A 21,492-nucleotide genomic window follows, 5' to 3' on the forward strand; every position below is an offset into this window, starting at 1 on the left:
TCATTGTGCTCCTAAAATTGTGTGTGAGCCTGCACCTACACGTGCTTCTTGTTAAAAAAAAAGAAGAAAAAAGATCAGAGTAGATCCCTGCATCATGCTATAAACCTACGCCTGTTTATAAATCCAGCTCAGTTGGTCTATACCACTTTAATGTAACCGCTTTCTGTTATTAGTCATCTATTTCACAAAACCTCCTTGACTTCATGTATTTATGATCTGGTCTGTTGATGTTCTCTTACACATAGGCCTATTTCCTGTTCCTATTTGGAAAGCCTGGATTACAAATGACTAACAAACAATCAAGCACTGTTCTTAGACATCATCTTTATCTCACACCCAGAATTACACAATAAACTCCACCACAAAGCCAAGCCCTTCAATTCTTACCACTGTGAGAAGGCAGATGAGTGAACTAGTAATGGGCATTAGCCCGGCGGTTTGGTAACAGCTTCAGGAGTGTGTTAAGTTAGCCGTGGAGAGCGGAGGGGAGGTGGGCGGCAAGGACTCTCAGGCCAGGAATGTGGCACCCTGTCAGGTCTCATAAGGATTTCTCTCTCCGGACCCTCATTAACAAAAGTGCCCTGGCCAACGCGATGGCGTCTCGCTCACACACACACTCTTGATTGACACGCGGTTACGGCAGAGAACAATGACATGTCCTTGTGGTAATCTGCTCATGTTGTAGTTGCTGATTTAAATCATGGTATGAAGCAACTCTCCAGTCATCTATTTTCACACTCAGGAAATGTGAACACACAAAAGGGCTGACTGATCACGTCACAGCATATCATTGCCTTAATCTCCTTCCTAAGAAACCAACACAATTTTCTTCACTGTTACTGGCAGAGTAACATGGCTTGTTGAAATTCAATAAATAACTTCTTACTGCTGGGCCAGCTAGAATTGAGGGCTTGTTTTGGGTGCTAACCCTGACACACGCTCAAACTCTCTTACGCTCTCGCCTTTGACATGAAAACAAAGCCATGCGTTTAAGCCATTGAAGGCAACGCCAGACAGAACTGGATACTTTTGGATACTTTTATTTACTGGATGATGCGAGGCTTGAAACGATTCATTCTTTTTGAACAACTTTTTACTGACTCGAGAGTCGTGATTGGTCATTTGAGCTGTTAGTTTGACCTCGTTAAAAGTATCAAATAATCTTATTGGTATTCCAAGCTATCACAAATTAACATTGTTTGAAGCACACATCATTCTCAGTCACAAATGACAGTTCCAATAAGCCCCCTACACGCTCAGAAAAAAAGGTAAGGTACTAAGGAGAAGGAGAACGTGCTGACCGAGATGCATGCTGGCCATTTGGGAGTGAAGCGCATGATTGCTAAAATCAACCTACGCTTCTGACGGGGAATTGTCAAGGTGGAGGAAAGCTGGGCAATTGAAATAACCTTCTGTTTATCAAATCACATTCTATTATATATCAGAAATTATTAAGATTTCAATGAATGTTATAGAAAGCACACATTTCAATGTCACTTTTTGCTTAAAAAGGTCATGAACCCTGTCTAGCCTGACAGAAATTTGAGAGGGAGAAGATTGAAGTTGAAGCCCATCAAAAGTTGTTCACCGTGGCACATGATCGGTAAGCGGTCCCAATTCAAATTGCACCCGGATAAGTTGTTTTGCCTTAGTTGACCACAGCAGAATTCAGTATTATAGAAAGTGTGTGTGTCAGTATCCTTATAAATATAAAATCTGCATACTCTGACACAGATACGGGTAAGAATAAAGTAATCTTCCCTCTAACACTTTAAATGTTAGGGGTGAATCTCATCAGACCCTTCACGAAATCCAGGAATGGCAACAGCTGGTGTCTGGCGGCGACTGATCACTTTACCAAGTGGGTGGAGGCAATACCCATTAAGGTCAGTAAAGGAAGACTACGTGCTGAACTCTAAATTCCCTTCTGTAACACATTAAATTAGATTTTTCATTCTGTATGGATACCCATCCAGAACGAGACTGGCGAGGCCACCTCCAAGGAAATGATGGACATTTTTTACACCCACGGTTCTCGGTCATGACCACTAGAACAGGTTATATAGGTTATATTCTGTCACCAATGGTTTGTTTAATTTATTTTTTACAATTTGTTTGAGTTTTTCCATGGTACATAAGACATATTTCAATAATCTTACATTGTCAATAGATATCACTTTCCTAGCCCCTCCAGGTTTGATGAACTGACCAACCAGGCCCTCAAGACTGCCATGAGCAAGTCCCTTCATTTGTACCAGGAAGGGTGAGAGCTAATTCTCTGCACACAACAGCAGCATCCAGGCCTCTACCGAGTAAGGACTGGAGCCACAGCTGTTGACTGAGGTAAACAATGCAATTGTATATACAATTATAGTATCTACAGTATTCTATAGTGACTTGGTGTTGTTTGTCTATTGCTATTTTTGTATAACGTACTTTCAGATCGCTGAAACCCCACCTGATGTGGTGGAAGTTGTCAAACCAGATCAGAACGCCTTCGAGACCCACAAAACTGAGAAGGTTTTTGAACAGGAAAAAAATATTGTTCGCTGTTAATTTATTTTTCTGGCCCTCCAAGAGGTATGTAAGAAACATATTTGTAATATGAAATATAAATTGCATTTATTCCTGTTATCAATCAAGGTGAGCCTGAACAAGGCGCAGGAGAAACAGGAGACCTACCAGAGCAGAATCAAGAACGGGACCAAGTGCTACGACATCCAGACAAATGACTTGGTTTGGAAGAAGGACGAAAGGAAGGCGAGACCTGGGAAACCTCACTGTTCTTTCGCTCCTAGCTGGGGTCACCATCTGTTAACCTCTCTGCGCACGGAACCCGTAGCAGGATGAAATTCGACAACATACGGTGATCGCTACATAAATAGTCATATTAAACATTCATGAAAATACAAGTGCCTCACATGTTTCAAAAGCCTAGAATCTTGCTAATCCAACTGCGTTGTCAGATTTAAAAAAGGATTTACTGCGAAATAATACGATGCGATTACCTGAGGATAGAGCCCCATAAAAAACAACTATTTCAACCAGCACAGGCGTAACAAAATCACAAACTGCAATAAAATAAATTGTTTACCTTTGACGATCTTCCTCTGTTTGCAATCCCAATGCTCATTGTTATACAATGAATGGTCTATTGTTTGATAAAATCCATTTTTATAGCCTAACACGAAACATTTTGTGAACCGCTTGTGTAGTGAATTCCGTCTCATTCCATTTTCGACAACACATTCGAGGTAGATACACACACAAAACGTGACTTTTCCGGTCATGTTTGGTTTCATTGCAATCAACTGGTTTGTTTGTAACACAACCAAACCTGATGGGTCATTTCACGGGACGTATTGACTGAAAGAAACCGATTTGAACAACAAGTGTGCACCATTGTGCACCAATGATTTGCCCGCTGTTTCGTTGATTGACTGTATTTTAACCCAATGACCACTGATCGTCTTGAAATCTAGCTGGGTAGATAGCCAATGAGCTGAGGTAAACGGCAATATGTAATGTTTATGTGTTGGAAGACCAACCCATGTAGTAAACTCTGGCGTAAAGAGGTTCATTCGCCATTGACAATTCATACCGGAAGGAGCAACGCATGTTGCGCATAGCGTTGTTTTGGTAAAGCGCATATTCAGCTGTTTATATATATATCAATCAGTATGGCGACTAAGTCAGGAAAAGCTAAATCTAAGTCTAGATATACAGATTTACACACAATTTTAGAAGAAATTGATCGAGGACGATTCATTTAGCGATTCCCAAATATTTTTTTAACGGAGAGGACATCGTTTTGGACTGGTAAGTTCTTCTCATGCTAATGCCGTTGTTTGAAATTAATAATATAAAATATTATTTGTGAAATGAAATAGCCTATTTGAGGCTGTTGAGGGGAGGGCAGACCCACAACAAATGGCCAAAGTGAAATGGAGACAGTAGATACAGCTGGTCTGTTGTAATATAATAAAAAGACAGTAGAGCTAGCTGGTCTGTCATAATATAATAGAGACAGTAGATTTAGCTGAAATGTCATAATATAAATGAGACAGTAGCTCTAGCAGGTCTATAATAATATATTCAACCTTATGTTCCCTGTACTCTATATATATCCGTTTATTATACCTGTTGATACAGGGCTCATGTGTGAAACTATTCTAACTGAACATTTTCTTTCATAGTGACACTGAATTCGAATGGGAGCCCCCGGTGCCAAGGTGTCCATCCCCCACTGAAGCTGGTTCATCAACCTCCTGCCACAAGTGGTGTTCATCTGCCCAAATGTATTTCTGCAGGCATGGATGTGCTATGGCACCTGGCATCAGCAGCATAATAGTGTGTAGAGGACTGAGGGTCTTCCAAATATTGAAAGTGTTCTTTTGTAAATGTATATATTTTTTCATGTTTTTTCTCCATTTTTTGGGGCGGTGTGTTAGAATACCATTTTGGTATTTTGTATTATTTATTCCATTCAAAATGTATAACTTCACCAATTTGGCCACTTGGGTACATTTGGGCTACTTGTGTGGGACACCTGGGTGACTTCATGATAAATGTCATGTAGCACACTCATTTTTGAAGTTATCATTCTGAAACTTTGCACAAGTACTCTTGCCCTCTTATATTTTTCACTGAAATTGTCCCAATCATCCTCTCTGAATGTTTGTTTTATCTTGTTCATTTTAAAGATGATACAACAATAAAAAATAAAAAAACGTATGTTTTTTTCATTGTATTATCTAAACCAGATCTATTGTGTTATATTCTCCTACATTCAATTCACATTTACACAAACTTCAGAGTGTTTTCTTTCAAATGGTACCAAGAATATGTATATCCTTGGTTCTGTGCCTGAGCTACAGGCAGTTAGATTAGGGTATGTCTTCAGGCAAAATTTTAAAAAGTAGGGGGTAGCTCTAAGATTAAGGTGAATATAAAAATAATAATAATTTTAACAATTATTTAAGAAGAATCGCTGATAACTATTTGCATTTGCACACAAAATAACCTAGTTTTAGTTTCCCTAACACTGATTTTTCTTATAAAAACGTATAATATGCTGAGCTTATAAAAAATGCTGAGCTGACAAAAACCTCTTCAATTTACCTCTCCAAATGACTTTAGGAACATCGACTGTCCGAGCCCCCACAGGAGGTATCCCATCCACCCGATGTCCTCCATTATCAACCACCCTCCAACTTATTACATCATCTACAGCTACTGTTATTGTCATCTGCTAAGAAAGTGTTCTTGCTCTACCATACTGGTACCATACATAATATGAGATACACAGATTAACTAAAAACACGAGCACAGCAATCACTCAAAACAAAGAGAGCAGCAGTGCCTGGACTTTGCAGTCTCCCTTCAAGTCCCCCTTCTGAGACTGGCTGCCTGTTGAGAACAAGTGACAGGCAGAACCTCCCACCCACACAGCAACCACCCACTCCATATTCCACACCAGAATTCAGTATTTTAGTCTACCATTGCCATATGACGGTACAACAAATCTGTGAAAATAAATTAATAACACTATTGTACCAAAAAATATCTAAGTTTATGTATTACAATCTTAAATATTGCCAGGTTGGTTTTCACAGCTGTTTGAAGTTGAAAGGTATACTTTGGTGGTATTTATTTGCTCCACATTATTCATTGTTGTATCCTGGGACCTACAATAGATACATATATATATTCAACCACAAAGGTGCACTAATGAGAAATCATAATAGAGGACTACTGAAATGATATTATTTCAGTGTAGACATGGGAAGGGCAGGTTCAAATAAAAACAGTATGAATCAAGCGAATTTGCATAAGAAATTAGCTGACTTGGTGATCAGTAAGGTAAGTAACAAATGTGTCAAGCAGATGACACGCTCTCTTTGCCATTTCTGAAACATAGCAACGTTTAAGACATGGATTTCATGTTGAAATGTTAATAAGGTTGTTAGAATTCATGTTTTCATTTTATTAGCTAAACAAAACTTGTTTAAACAGTGAAATTGTCACGGAAATCAACCTTGTTTGCATAGCGATGATGAAAAGATAGTAATTTAGGCTGTAATGATCTCAAATTCTAATCATTAGGTCATCACACCGTTGATATAGCACCGTTGATATAGCACCGTTGATATAGCAAAGGACGCTAATAGTTTATCGAATTCAATTGTCTAGCAGAGGGGGACAATTTTTGGCCGGGGGACATTATTTGGCATGACAGGCCCCCAAAAGGCTAGGGCCAGCTCTGTATGGATGTGGGCACATAGCAGCCCCTCATGATGAGTTCAGATTTTTTGTGGCCCCCACCCCCATAGCTGCCTCTTTACCACCACAAACCAATGCTGGTACTAAGACCGCACTCATACTGGCAGTTCCATCACCTGCAACATCCCAAGTCAGCCCTTGCTCACCTCTGACAGGATATGAATCTGCTGTCACCCCACAGCATATAACCGGCAACAGGAGGCTGGCATCTAAGTGTCGACAGCTACCACACACCCACCCATAACAACGGCCATAATGCGTCAGAGAGAGAGTGGTAGAAACACCTCCCTAAGCCAGGCTATCACACCTCTCATTCTGCATCTGACAGAAGATACATATTCACACAAGGATCTCAGCGGTCACCACAGCTAAGCTCGATCTCAGTAATCCGCTTTCACATTTCAGAACTCAGCAAACATAACCTACCGCATGGTCATTTTCTCATTTTACTGGCGTGTTGAACAATATGCTAAGTCAATGAAGAAATCCGGGACTGTTCTAAATGAATGATCTAATTCGGCTCCATGGAGAGACCAGGATGCTCAAAATTCAACATTCTGACAGCACAGACTGGCTATACTTTCTCCTGGCAATGACACACATCAAGGATCCTGTTCCTTTGTTTGATCTTGTTGCCCAAAGACGATGAGAATATTAAAAAGTACCTATGACTATGGAAAATGACTACAACCACTCTAATACTACAAACAGGACTAATTACATCCCACAAAACTGTTGACAATATTTGACTTATCTGAAAGACAAAGAATTGGAGACGAGAGCTGTTCTTATGCCAGTGATTGGCTAGCCTGTACCTCCAGATGTGCTTTCCCAGCTGTATCCTGAATGCAGAGCAGAGTTACTTTACTGCCTGTTCCCGCGCCCGCCGTCCATCTCAGACACACGGTGTGGATTACATAAGGCCCTCCAGGCTCCCATGACCATAGCTGGGCCTTCACACTCTGCCTCAACAGCCAACTATGAATCCCAGTAACAATGGCGGTCCAGGCATTCCACAGTGGAAGTGCCGAGACCCATCATAGGGCTGGGCGGCATACCGTATTTTACTATATACCAGTATGGAAGCACAGGCCGGTTTGTGTTTTTACTTTACCTTCTATACCGGTATTTGAATGTTTGGTTTGTAAAATGTGATATGCTGTGTGTAACGTCCATTTTTATTAGGGATGCACGATATATATCGGTGAGCATATCGGAATCGGAAGATATTAGTTAAAAATGCCAACATTGGTGTCGGCCCGATGTCTAGTTTAACGCCAATGTGCATACCTATATAACGTAGGTAGATGACGTGCATACCTATATAACGTAGGTAGATGACGTGCATACCTATATAACGGAGGTAGATGACGTGCATACCTATATAACGTAGGTAGATGACGTAATGACGCCACAAAAAATACTAAGCGCACACACCCACAACAACTAAACAAGTTCAAGTTGAGCAGTCATTTGAAAGATTAAGAACATGTCATGAGACAACTCAAAAGGCTAAATCCATTAACGCCAAGATAATGGAATTCATTGCCCTTGACAATCAACCGTTCTCTGTCGTGGATGATGTTGGCTTTCGCCGACTGGTCGAGCACCAGTACACACTAACAAGTAGTCACTACTTGTCAGATGTTGCCCTACCGGAGTTGCACAGTATTGTTGAAAAACATCCATGAGCTACTTGCTATGGCGTCACTGATATGGGTGTCACTGCTGTTAAAACTTACAAAAGTACTCGAGGCTGTGAACAAGAGATTTGGTGGCAGTCTCTGAGCCTCTTTAATGTGTCGCCACCATGCTCAATGCTAGGTACAAGGACCGCTACTTCGATGCAGACAAGAAACAGGGTTCACGTGAAATGTTACATACACAGCTGGACAAGATGGAAATGGACACGGTGACAGTGCGCACCGAGGAAGAGGCCACAGACAAACAGAGCTGGAACTTCAGGATTTCATCATACATGTCAAGCAGTGGTTGAGAATGAAATGACTGAACAACAGAACAGCACAGCAAGTGAAAGAAATAGGTTTTGATGATGTTTTACTGGTAATGGGGACAGACGTAAATGCCAACAAAATAACTTTTTGGTCAGTGTGGTGTGTGTATGTCTAACCTTTATTTAACCTAGAACAGAGACACACTGATGTATAACAACTCTCAGACCAAAATACATTCTCCCCGAACTTTCGGAAGATCTCCCCACATACTATATCTACCTCTCAATATAATAAGTCAACTCTCCCTAGGGCAGCGTTTCCAAACTCATATTGTCATATTGGACAAAGTTGTTGCGCCGATGGGGAGGGGCATGTCTGTTATAAAAAAAGATGTCCTGTGTTTCTGATACACTGCCACCAGAGGTACATGGCAAAAAGCAAGTTTAGCTTTAAAAAACAGATGTGATGATTTGATGGTGAGAGAAGGCAGAGCTAAAGTAGCCCAGACTTCCTCTCGGATCCATCACAGGCCAGGGAGTATCATTGATCAGACACACATGTTAGGATCTGATGGCCACTTCTCCCACACCATTACACAATGAGTAAGTCCGTTTTGTATGGCCCATTGCTCCAGGTGGGTGGAGAGTGTGCAAAGCTGTCATCAAGGATAAGTGTGGCTACTTTGAAGAATCTCAAATATATTTTGATTTGTTTAAAACTTTTTGGGGTTACTACATGATTCCATGTGTTTGTAGAATAATAATGAAGACATCAAAACTATGAACAATGTAGAAAATAGTCAAATAAAGAAAAAAGAAACCTGAGTTTGTGTGCAAACTTTTGACTGGTACTTTATTTCAAAAAGGAGGCAAGGAGAGGATGGAGGAGTTAGCAAAGCCAATTGAGAATCTCCTTGAGCGTTCACCACGTCCAGCCCTCCACAGACACACCCTCCCCATACCTCACATAATATACACAAGCTGAATATACACTGGAAAACAAACATACAGACAGCCTAATCCCTCTCAAGCATACTCAAGAGATCCTACACATAAGCATTCAAAAATACACATGCATATAAACTCAAGCTAATCACACAGTTAAAAAAAATACACCTAACCCACTCCCTACCCCAGGGCTCTGAAGTGTGACCAATTTGGTTGCATATGCAATGAAATATGGTTGCGGGCTGTTCTACAACTATTCGTGGGCCCTTAACCATTTGTTTAACATTTTGTTCAGTCATGTTTGTTACCTTATTAGCTAGCTAGCTAACAACCTGGTAACTGTACCAGTATATTATATGCAACAAAAAACAAATATATGTATTTACAGGGTTACATATTCGTTTCTAGAGCACAACGTGTGCTACCAATTACATGTTTTAAATTTAGAGCCCCTTCCCCACCACCAAACGCAGTCCACACACAAAGAATAGTTGTCCTAAAATGCGGCATCACTTTACCACAGAGCCATTTCTAATCTCTGTTCATCCTCTCTGTACATTTGATTATGGCTGTCTGTGTGTAGGTCGTCTTCAGCAAACAAAAAACTATACAAAATGTTTCCCAATAAATTAGCCTAGGTGGTCATGCTACATTTTAAAAAACTAACTTAAAAACAATGAGCCACAACAAACCAGTAGATTTACAGTGAGCGAGGCATGTCTGTGTTAACAAATTTCAGATTATACTTTCATCGGATTGATTAAATTGAGGTCTGAATATATCTTACATTGGAAGATTGTGATGAAGTCTGTGGCTCGGTTCTGAAAACAGGCTTATTAAACACTACACTGAGGGTTTGATTAAATTCACAGAGGATTGTGTCTTCAAAACACATCTCTGACACTAACCAGGTTTCCATCCAACTGTTTTATGTGAGTAAAGTACATGTCGGATAAAAACAGGCTTGATGAAAACAGCAAATTTTTCAGTAACGTTTCCAAAAACAAAAAAACGCTAGACAGAGTGGGATCTTTTTGTGTCTGTAACATGAATTATGCAAGAAATGGCTGTGGAAACACTTATGCGCAACTATTGATATAATCCCCATATAGAAGTACACTTGGAGTCACGCGATATGTTTGTTGTCCTCCAACTACTACCTGGGAAAGCATGCGGTTTATTGGGCTACAGATGAAATAAATGATGAACTTCACAGGGAGGTGAAAGTGCACGGTGATGAGCTTTATGCTCTTTTCCAATAAAGATCCAGGGTCTTATTCTGGTGACATGATGATGGATGCAGTTTGACAAATAAAAATAAATCTCACTATTTTGTCCATAACACACTGATTTAGGCTTTACCCACACTACCTGTGCAGGTACCTGGACCTGAGTGGGCACAATCACTATAGAAAACAACATTTTACGTGACAAAAACCATCCGTAGAGTTAGAAATGTGATGGAAACCCATTTCACTTTTTATTCAGTACATGGGAATTTAACTGCAAAAGTTATTTATGTGCACCATGTCATCATGCACGGCCTTTAATCCACAACAAGTCAATTTGATGGAAACATCTCTGGTAGGACAATGCGCACATTGTTTTTAAGAGATTTGAGAAAATACGCATGAAAATCTGGCCCCCAATTGGATGGAAACCTAGCTACTGGCCCTAACTTGCATGATATGTCACAGGAACGAATAGGAAACTTGTCGGTCTTAAACAATGCTTTGAAAGGTTTGTGTGGGGGACATTTCTGCTTTATGACAAGGTGTTATGATACAGATTGAGGACAGCTCCAACATCAATAACATGGCACATGCAGTAACGGAAACCATGAATAACAAGGCACACGCAGTGGTGGATGTCCATGAACGAAAGCAACAAAGATTACATGGGCCTACCCAGGTGACAGTCAGTTATGAAGAGGCCTAAGTAATTCTATGGGGCTCTAGGCTACACACTGCTGGACTACCTCTGTGTCCCATCGTTTCATATTCACATGTTGAACAATGCTTTCACACACTGCTGGACTACCTCTGTGTCCCATTGTTTCATATTCACATGTTGAACAAAGCTTTCACACACTCCTCGTCCCCACTGCTTGAGCGGCAGACGTTGACTTGTTAGCATGGCATTACAACAGGAAACGGTGTGGAGAATGAAAAGAGGAGTGATACTACAACCCCATGCTATGTGAGGAAATAGCCTGAGATAGAGGTCTGTTTAGTTGGTCTCTACAATGGGAAAAGGGTTAAGTGTGTCTGTCTTGTGTCGGGTATTACCACTCAAAAGGCAGCCAACATTCTAGGGTTTGCCGGTTTTACGATTGCGTCGCCTATCAACGATGTTTGACAGCCAACGTCGATAGAGACAACATCGTGTTGTCACAAATGATGGTTTAGCATATTTGAATTTGACTACAGGGCGACATGACAAAGTCCTATTCCCCCATTTGCCATAGTCAAATAAATGTCAATGCATATGTCGTAGTTATACTATCAACATAATACAAGAGAACCATGTAGATTGTGGAAAGAATGGAGAGCACAAAAGCAGATCAAATTGTCAGATACAGGGCCTAACGTGTTGTTCCCCCTCTCACGGGCCTTCTTCAGCGGACCCTCCATTGTCAGGCTTATCATTTTAAAATCTTAAATCAAATTAATTTCTCCCCCAATCAATTTGAACATGGCTATGCTTAGGCCAACAAGTCAACTCTTTCATGATCAACCATCGACTGAATCTATAGGCCTAACGGAGTTCCATCACAGAAAGTTATTTGCAAATAGCCTAAATAGAAACATAGCTAGTAAGGGTGTGCCGACATGGCTATAATCGTATTGGTAATCGTATCAGTAAATCAGTTGATAGTCGGATGTTTTAATATGCCTATGTAGATGTTGGCAACATACCTCCCTACACGTTTTCACTGCAGAAAAGGCTGCACATGGATATTGTGCACATTGATAGCAAACATCCTCGTCATGTGATTTATCATAGTAGCAGGCAGCAGCAATCTAAATGATCAGACCGAATATGCAAGGAAAAATGAACGAGGTGAAATTATGAAGCGAGTGGACGGAGAAATACAGGTACACTTCATCCAATCAAATCAGCAGGATCAACGTACAGCCCGCCCTTCATCTTCACAGACAGGCAAACTAACCAGTCATGTAGACAACGTAGAACCTTGCTCATAACTGACTGACATGAGAAAAATGCATGCTGGCAGTTGAAAATATACACAAATAATCATTACAAAAAATACTTGAATCAATCATGTGCACAAAATTCCCAATATCCATTATGATACTTGTTTTGTAAAACTACCCAACAAAACCCTAACAGCTATTATAGTAATGAGAGAGAACAAACAATTGCAAGATAGACTAATGGATTAGGAAGTTAAAACAAACCTGGTACGTTTCTGCTTTACTTGACCAAATTGTAGGCAAAATAAATTGTGTCGTCAGAAAATCCCTCCTTACTTGTTGTGCCAATTTTGAGTGTTAGTGTAGCCTACTTCTCTACTGTAATGAATGAAGTGACCAAGAGGAGAATCCACTTCCCTTATGCAACTGGAGGAAACTTGTTTTGCCATCGATCTGGATTCTATTGTTTACAAAGTGGGATGAGAGCAAGTTGTGACATTTGCCTAATATCTGTAGCCTATCTTTACAAGCATTTCACCATTTAAATAGTTGTCCATTGAGGACCAGCTGAAGACCTCTCCCACCAAACAAAGAGAGCCCTCTGCCCAGTCTGCTTAAATGAAACTCCCCTCCATAAATCCTGCTCTGGCCCTGTTGAGCTCCACACAGTGACAGGCCTAGGATCAGTCTCGCCGCCAGACCCCATTAACCCCTGGGCCAGCCTCAGGAGCAACCCCCATCCACCCTCTAGACCCCTCCACTCTTTGTGTAATGAGTTCCACAACTGTGTCCAAAATATGTTAGAGACAGCTGTGTGTGTGTGTGTGTGTGTGTGTGTGTGTGTGTGTGTGTGTGTTGTGCACACTGATCACCATAGCCTTCACTAAGTAATAGGCATTGGAATTGAAGCATTTGTGACCGCAGGTTACTGGATCGGTTGTTGCTCAGTTGATGTAGAAAAAGTATTCTATTTTATTTTTTTTACTGCAGAGTAAAGTACAAATACAATTAAGCTAGGTGCAGATATATTTTGTTGCCACAGTGACAGACAAACTTTTCAATAACAGCAGACCAGAAAATGAGATTTCAGTAACCTCAAGAGCTTCTAGCAAACCACAAACACTGCTACTGTGGTGTGCTTTGTCTTAGCAGTAACCGGGCAGACTCTCTTCTCACATGTCCGCCGTAACACGAACCAAGGTCTTTCCATTGTGCAATCTCAGTCAACTCTAAAATAGGTATCTGCACTACATCAGGCCAGGAGCAAAGCGGCTGTGTCCAACTTAATGCCACTTTGATTGTGAGATTCATTAAGAGGCTTCTCTCTGAGCCAGCTGCAGTGGATCATGCCACTCTGTCGGACCGATTTAGTCAACCAGAACATGCGCCTTGCACGGAATCTACCAGGTGCAGTCCACCAGGAAACCAGTGAGCAAGAAATGCCAGACAGCTGTTGTTACTCATTCAGTGAGAAAGAAGGATGGGAAGAGGGAATAGGCCTGGGAGGCTGTTTCACGGTGACTGCTTCATATTTCCCTCTGTGTTCTGCATGTCAACTCAAGTGTTTACAAAGGTGTGCCAGGACATACCACCCTCACGCCACTTCTATGACATTATGTTTATGTTGCAATGCAGCCAATCTGGATTGACATTATAGGGAAAGTCCGTAGGAAAGATACATGCCATATACAGTGGGGCAAAAAAGTATTTAGTCAGCCACCAATTGTGCAAGTTCTCCCACTTAAAAAGATGAGAGAGGCCTGTAATTTTCATCATAGGTACACTTCAACTGTGACAGACAAAATTAGAAAAAAAAATCCAGAAAATCACATTGTATTTTTTATGAATTTATTTGCAAATTATGGTGGAAAATAAGTATTTGGTCAATAACAAAAGTTTCTCAATACTTTGTTATATACCCTTTGTTGGCAATGACAGAGGTCAAACGTTTTCTGTAAGTCTTCACAAGGTTTTCACACACTGTTGCTGGTATTTTGGCCCATTCCTCCATGCAGATCTCCTCTAGAGCAGTGATGTTTTGGGGCTGTTGCTGGGCAACACAGACTTTCAACTCCCTCCAAAGATTTTCTATGGGGTTGAGATCTGGAGACTGGCTAGGCCACTCCAGGACCTTGAAATGCTTCTTACAAAGCCACTCCTTCGTTGCCCGGGCGGTGTGTTTGGCATCATTGTCATGCTGAAAGACCCAGCCACGTTTCATCTTCAATGCCCTTGCTGATGGAAGGAGGTTTTCATTCAAAATCTCACGATACATGGCCCCATTCATTCTTTCCTTTACACGGATCAGTAGTCCTGGTCCATTTGCAGAAAAACAGCCCCAAAGCATGTTTCCACCCCCATGCTTCACAGTAGGTATGGTGTTCTTTGGATGCAACTCAGCATTCTTTGTCCTCCAAACACGACGAGTTGAGTTTTTACCAAAAAGTTATATTTTGGTTTCATCTGACCATATGACATTCTCCAAATCTTCTTCTGGATCATCCAAATGCTTTCTAGCAAACTTCAGACGGGTCAGGACATGTACTGGCTTAAGCAAGGGGACATGTCTGGCACTGCAGGATTTGAGTCCCTGGCGGCGTAGTGTGTTACTGACGGTAGGCTTTGTTACTTTGGTCCCAGCTCTCTGCAGGTCATTCACTAGGTCCCCCCGTGTGGTTCTGGGATTTTTGCTCATCGTTCTTGTGATCATTTTGACCCCACAGGGTGAGATCTTGCGTGGAGCCCCAGATCGAGGGAGATTATCAGTGGTCCTGTATGTCTTCCATTTCCTAATAATTGCTCCCACAGTTGATTTCTTCAAACCAAGCTGCTTACCTATTACAGATTCAGTCTTCCCAGCCTGGTGCTTTGACAGCTCTCTCGTCTTGGCCATAGTGGAGTTTGGCGTGTGACTTTTTGAGGTTGTGGACAGGTGTCTTTTATACTGATAACAAGTTCAAACAGGTGCCATTAATACAGGTAGAGTGGAGGACAGAGGAGCCTCTTAAAGAAGAAGTTACAGGTCTGTGAGAGCCAGAAATCTTGCTTGTTTGTAGGTGACCAAATACTTATTTTCCACCATAATTTGCAAATAAATTCTTAAAAAATCCTACAGTGTGATTTTCTGGATTTTTTTTCTCATTTTGTCTGTCATAGTTGAAGTGTACCTATGATGAAAATTACAGGCCTCTCATCTTTTTAAGTGGGAGAATTTGCACAATTGGTGGCTGACTAAATACCTTTTTGCCCCCCTTTATATATATATATTCCCGAGAATGGATCTGAAGAGCAAGCTTAATAACCTTCAGTAATTGCAAATTAGACTATCTGTTATTCTCAGCAGTGCTTCCAGTGTGGCTCAGAATGAGCAACACTAGGCAGATAATGCTGCTAGGCTCTGAACGAGCTACTCATCATGCAGAAAGGACTCTTATAAGCAAAACACACATGTTTATACATCGTATATAAACCCAGTAACCCACCATTTCCTCAGAACTATAACAGTCACACACACCGAAAGGTTGTAGTCATATAGGCTAGTTAATTACAACAACTAACCTAGGCTAATAGCCTATTCCCCTAAGAGAGCAACAAACCCACTTAACAATTGAGCTCAGTCAAATAAAAATGTAATGAATTCTGTTTCTGTAATTGTAAAGGGCAATAACGGAAAAGGGAAGGGACATCACCTGACTTGAAGGCTACTCATCACAGCCGGCCCCCTGGACTGTGTTCCTCATTGGGCTCCAATGGGCCGCGCCCCTCTTTCCGCAGTTATGGTTCCCGGAACTGACACACCCACTCAATTTCAACATGCTGGTCGCGTGGTTCCAAACATCGAACAGGTACAAAAATCCCCAGTGTGAACCATTAATTCAAAAGATAAGAAATTGCATTTAAAAAAAGTGATACAGGATACAACACTGCACATACCAGAGTTAGTTGACAAACAAACTACTCATCCCATACAGCATTGCGGCCTGTATCGTCCAATCACAGAGCAGATACAACTCACGTGATCTGTTAGCGAACACACGATGGCACATAAGGGCTGCAGTCCAGATACATACGCTTACTAGGTACATTAATAGCTTCAGGTTGGTTGTTATTAAGCTCAACTTTAAGATTTCCACCAAGGAAGTTGTCTCGCCAATCATCACTCTCCCTTGCTTGGGCAAGGGACACTTGTATCTGCTCTGTGATTGGACAATACAGACCACAAGGCTCATGACTTGGTGCTCTCTGAAACATTAACTGAAGTTAAAAACTATTTCTCAACACAGAGGTTGAAACATTCATAACCGATGTGCACTACTTCGTCATAATTATTTTTGCAATCTCTATAGAAAATAGAACATATTTGTTGCACAGCAATATCACTATTGCTAATATTTGATATCACCACAGGTTGAGGATTCAGAATACACGTCCGGAACTCCTCATTGCAGCCCTATTCACAGTAACAGCAGAGTGGGTCGTCCCAGCCCACACCAGAGGCAGTCAGTCAGTCCCCTCCCAGGCAGCACACAGCTCCAACACATAGCAGTTTGGAAAAGGACCTGTTTTGTCTGCCCTGCTGTGACATCATGTAGAACTTACTGTATACTACCCCCCCCCCCCCACCTCTCCCTTTCTCCATCGCTTTTCCTCTAAACAATGACTGCTGCTATTTCAGGAATATTTCAAAAGCAGGACGTAAAAGCTCTTGACTTAAGGTACATTCCAGTGGTGTTCTGGTTTAGCTCTTGTGGTGTGACTTAGGGAAATTGACATACCGGTATTCAACATAGGCCTATGCAAACTGAGGAATTGCGAATTTACCTCTGAAAAGGTTTCGCACAGTGATCTGAAGATTTCCTCCCCTCTCAAAGTGTACAACAGACTTGTATAGCCTACTAGCTATTCCCTCTCATCTAGTTCCATTACGGGTTTCATAATGCTAGCAACACTGGGACTAGTAGTAAAACTGTCTGCCACGGTCTCCCTCCGGCCTCACACTGAGCACGGGATAATCTCTGCCCCCATTACCCAGTTAGACAAGAGGGGTGGGGGGGTGGGGGGGGGGGGTTGTCACACAAACAGTTATCCCTTCCCCATCCAAACCCCTGGGCTAACTGAGTCCAGATGACAGGCAGGGTACCGTGACTGCTCTGAGGCTGGACTTAAAGGAGGCTAAACCACCTCTTCTCCCACTACCATGGATTATCAGCCGACTTGGTGATCTCAATCCCTGATTGGAGCAGATGATCCTGTTTAATAGAGGAGTCCGACTGGACTGCACTTCAAGGTGGGATTTCATTCAGACAACATATTCAGACACAGAAATCCTCTCTACAAGATTTAAAGACCAACAACACACATCACTGATCAAGGGTTACAATAAAGAGGTTATCCCACCTCCTCAGTTCCTTATCAGTCTTGAGCAGGGAAGCATTCAATAATGCATCAATAAGCACAAAATAAATAGGCTATTTCAGCTGCTTCATAGATCACTGTTGTGGCTTTATAGGAATAATTTACAGGAAGTGTTTGTAATATGCTTGATGTACGATGATGCATGATATAATCAAATCAGAGGAAACCATCAAGGCAGATTGTAGCCGTATTGCAGCCAAAACTAACGTAAAGCATAGCTTTTTAACAAAGTAAAATATATAATCTTTGACAAACTGTTCTCTACCCACTCTTGCAGTGAACATCATTTGATATTGGATTGTAAAACAATTTAACCTATGCCATGCATTTTACCCAAAATGCCAATCAGAGCAGCTTGGCCTTGTTCAATAACCACCAGCAGCATTTCATATTATTCAAATAAACGCTGAATGGCATTTGGAGCCAATTTCCCTTTTATTATTGTAATTAAACACTTGGCCTGGGCTCTGGCATTTAATACTACAACAGAATTCATGCAATTGACCTTATTAACTATGGTCTGTTCCTCAAAAGGGCCAATACAGAAATAAAGATCTTACCCCAATTTCATGCTCTCTCAAATTATGTTGACAGTGCAATTTCACTCTGTTTATATTCATCAATCAAGATATGGTATTAGGCAAAGCATGATCTAGCCTGATTGACATTCGAGTCAGTCCAATAAGACTTATTATGTTCAGCAATATTCTTGATATGTATAGGTAGCTGCCAAAATAAAGGAAACACCAACATAAAGTATCTTAATAGGGCATTGGGACACCACGAGCCGCCAGAACAGCTTCAAAGTGCCTTGGCGTAGATTCTACATGTCTGGAACTCTTATCAGAGGGATGCAACACCATTGTTCCACGAGAAATCCATAATTTAGTGTTTTGTTGTTGGAAAACGCTCTCAGGCGCCGCTCCAGTCTCCCATAAGTTTTCAATTGGGTTGAGATTTGATGACAGACACAATCACACACCCTTTAAAAACCCCTATGTTCCTTTGAAACCCCTCTTTCAAAGTCACATGGTAGCCAAAATAATGGGCAAGTTTACTTTTTTATACATGACCCTAAGCATAACAGGATGTTAATTACTTAACTCGGGAACTACACCTGTGTGGAAGCATCTGCTTTCAACATAATTTGTATTCCTCATGTACTGAAGTGTTTCATTTTTGGGGGACAGTTAGCCTACCTGTAGAGCGAACTATGGTAGACTATTTCTAAGAGACTCATATTCATGTAGGCCCCTGATAGACCCCTTATAGTAGACTAACCCTTTTAACTCTAAAATATGAGTTTGCTCAATGAACACATTGTTTCAATTCCTAATTGTAATTCAATAAATTATCCTACAGAGAGCACCGATTGACCATTTGTCCCCCTTCAAAGCAAGTGTTGTTTTCTGACCATGATCGTAGTAGTAGTAGGGGTTTGCAGGTTGACTGGGGTGAGTCATGTTTTGGGTTAAGTATTCTCCCTACCTCTATCATTACATGAAATAAGCCTTTGTTCATTTCTTTGTGAATGTATCTGTGCAGTACAACTTTCACTTCTGCCCAACTTTCAGACAGGTCATAGAAAAGTAGGCAAACAAATAATTTGACAGGCAAACATGTTTTATAGGTAGTTAGCTACCTACCTACCTTACTTATACATTTCGAATAATATGCCAACAAAACTGTTTGTGTAAAAGCACGCCAAATCGTCGCCGCAGTACGCTTCTAAATTATTTTGGCAGTCAGGACCCCTAACGTCAACAACAACCAACGTGAATCACCGCGCAGTGTTGATAAACGTATCACAAATCAATGAATCTGGCCATAGGAGTAACTGATTAATTGTTCCCAGTGCCCACTATCTAGGTAGTTAGCCAAATGGATTAAATACATTACTAAAACACGGGCATTTCAGAAGATGCCTGGTTGGTGACAAACGCTTACTAGCTAGTTAACTACTTTAGGTACCCTGCTAACTATGCTACCTAGCTAATGGTTTGTTGTTTATGACAAGGTCTAACTTGTCATCAATTGACATAATCCGAGTTTGCATTAGTTTTATAGAAAGGTTCGCTATACCATCAAGTATATCAAATTCTGTATGCTTGTTAGCGATCGAACATTATTTATATGATACGGTCAACTAGCTAGCTAGTTAGCTGGCTAGTTAGCTGTTAGCTAGCTAACATTGTTTAGCGCGGTGTTAGCTAGCTAACAAATCATAGCTACTGGTTTGTCTAGCTAGCTGGAGCGTGTCAACCTTAGCAGCAGTACGGGTAAAATAGCTAACAAATAAGGTGACCATTTTACCGTATAATTCCAGTCTTTGATGTTGTTCCTAATGTATTACCTAGTTTCCGCTTTTGGTAGGGGTTTATTTTTTCCAGAAGTAATCCACATGAAAGAAGCGTTTTCGTTCTCAATCGCTCCACTCCTTTCTACTTGCGGCAAATGTCGCGTCTACTCCATAGACTATAAAAAATACTCTCCCCGAGAATGGTGCTGAAACGCCTCTCTTGATTCAGGTCTTTTGATAGGTCGCATGTTCTCGCGCACTCTTGCTCTCTCCTCTCAAACCCTCTCGTTCAATCAGCCAAGTAAGCCTTTGCCCTATTTCGTGTGCCTAATATCTTATTTTTTATTATGATTTCTCGTGTGTTTTTGTTCTACCTTATGTTCTTGTTAGTATTACATTGTTATTGATTACTGCATTGTTGGGTTGCAAGAGAGGCATTTCCCTGTACTTGTGTACGTGACATTAGACAACTAGACACTTGAAACTAGAAAATAAACAAAGAGCACAGATTTTCTATTTAATCTGATGCTGCTATTTTGAAAAGACCAACAGTGTGAAAGAGTCTCACCCTCCGATTAGTTAGACTGACACATAGCTAATAATTTGTAGGCAAGTCAGTTAAGAACAAATTCTTATTTTCAATGACGGCCTAGGAACAGTGAGTTAACTGCCTGTTCAGGGGCAGCTCGGGGATTTGAACTTGCTCTAACCACTAGGCTACCCTTCCGCCCCACCATTGTTGTGGGGCAACCTTTCACTTATCCTATATTGCTTGTAGCCTAGCAAGTCAAAAAATAAAAATAAGAAATACATTCAGAGAGGGTAAACAACCATGGGCAGAGGTGAGCTTTTCCATTTGAGAAATGTAGGCTATGCATTTAGAGTTAAATTCCCCCCCACTTGCCAAAGCAAGTTAAATAGATAATAAACAAAAGTGAAATTAACAATAAAAAATGTACAGTAAACATTACACTCACAAATGTTCCAAAAGACTCTCTCTCTCTCTCTCAGACACACGTTTTTTCAAATATCCATAACCTGTGGAGATTGCATAATGGGTCATTCCTCCTCGTGCTGTGGCACTTCAGGACCTCTACATCTGTGCAGTTTGATGCCCAGCGAGGGAACAAGCTGTGAATACAGCGACTAACATTGAAAAATAGCATTTGGGAGATCACAGCATTCCATGCTGTGGGCTTAGCAGATGATGTAGGGGAAGGCCAGTGCCCTGTTAATGGTCTGAAACCATTCACCTCTGGCCCTGCATGAACCCCCACCACTACATAGTCTCCATCTAACATCTAACAGTTAAAAGACACAAGTCAGTTACAATTGAGGGACTTTAAACTTAGATCATTTCTCAGTGAGAGAGTGAGTTTGCCCTCTGAAAATAAATCCCTGAAAATATTATTTACCTCTTAATCCTGGATTCGTTA

General features: G+C 41.1%; 1 protein-coding gene across 50 annotated transcripts in view; it reads right to left on the bottom strand.

The window, feature by feature from the left end:
• LOC110535946 (nuclear receptor corepressor 2) overlaps positions 1–20,362 on the bottom strand; it is a 125,645-nt gene extending 105,283 nt beyond the window's left edge. For 26 of the 50 annotated variants that reach the window (XM_090190491.1, XM_090190486.1, XM_090190514.1 and 23 more), the window contains exon 1: positions 20,111–20,329. The gene's annotated coding sequence lies outside the window, so the exon portion shown is untranslated. Of the gene's footprint in view, positions 1–20,070 lie in introns of all 50 variants that reach the window. The other 24 variants (XM_090190506.1, XM_090190504.1, XM_090190495.1 and 21 more) reach the window with 4 other exon arrangements.
• Positions 20,363–21,492: the final 1,130 nt, after the last annotated feature.

The sequence above is a fragment of the Oncorhynchus mykiss genome, chromosome 11, assembly GCF_057628025.1.
Source record: "Oncorhynchus mykiss isolate SJ-2025 chromosome 11, ASM5762802v1, whole genome shotgun sequence".
Taxonomy (NCBI): Eukaryota; Metazoa; Chordata; class Actinopteri; order Salmoniformes; family Salmonidae; genus Oncorhynchus; species Oncorhynchus mykiss.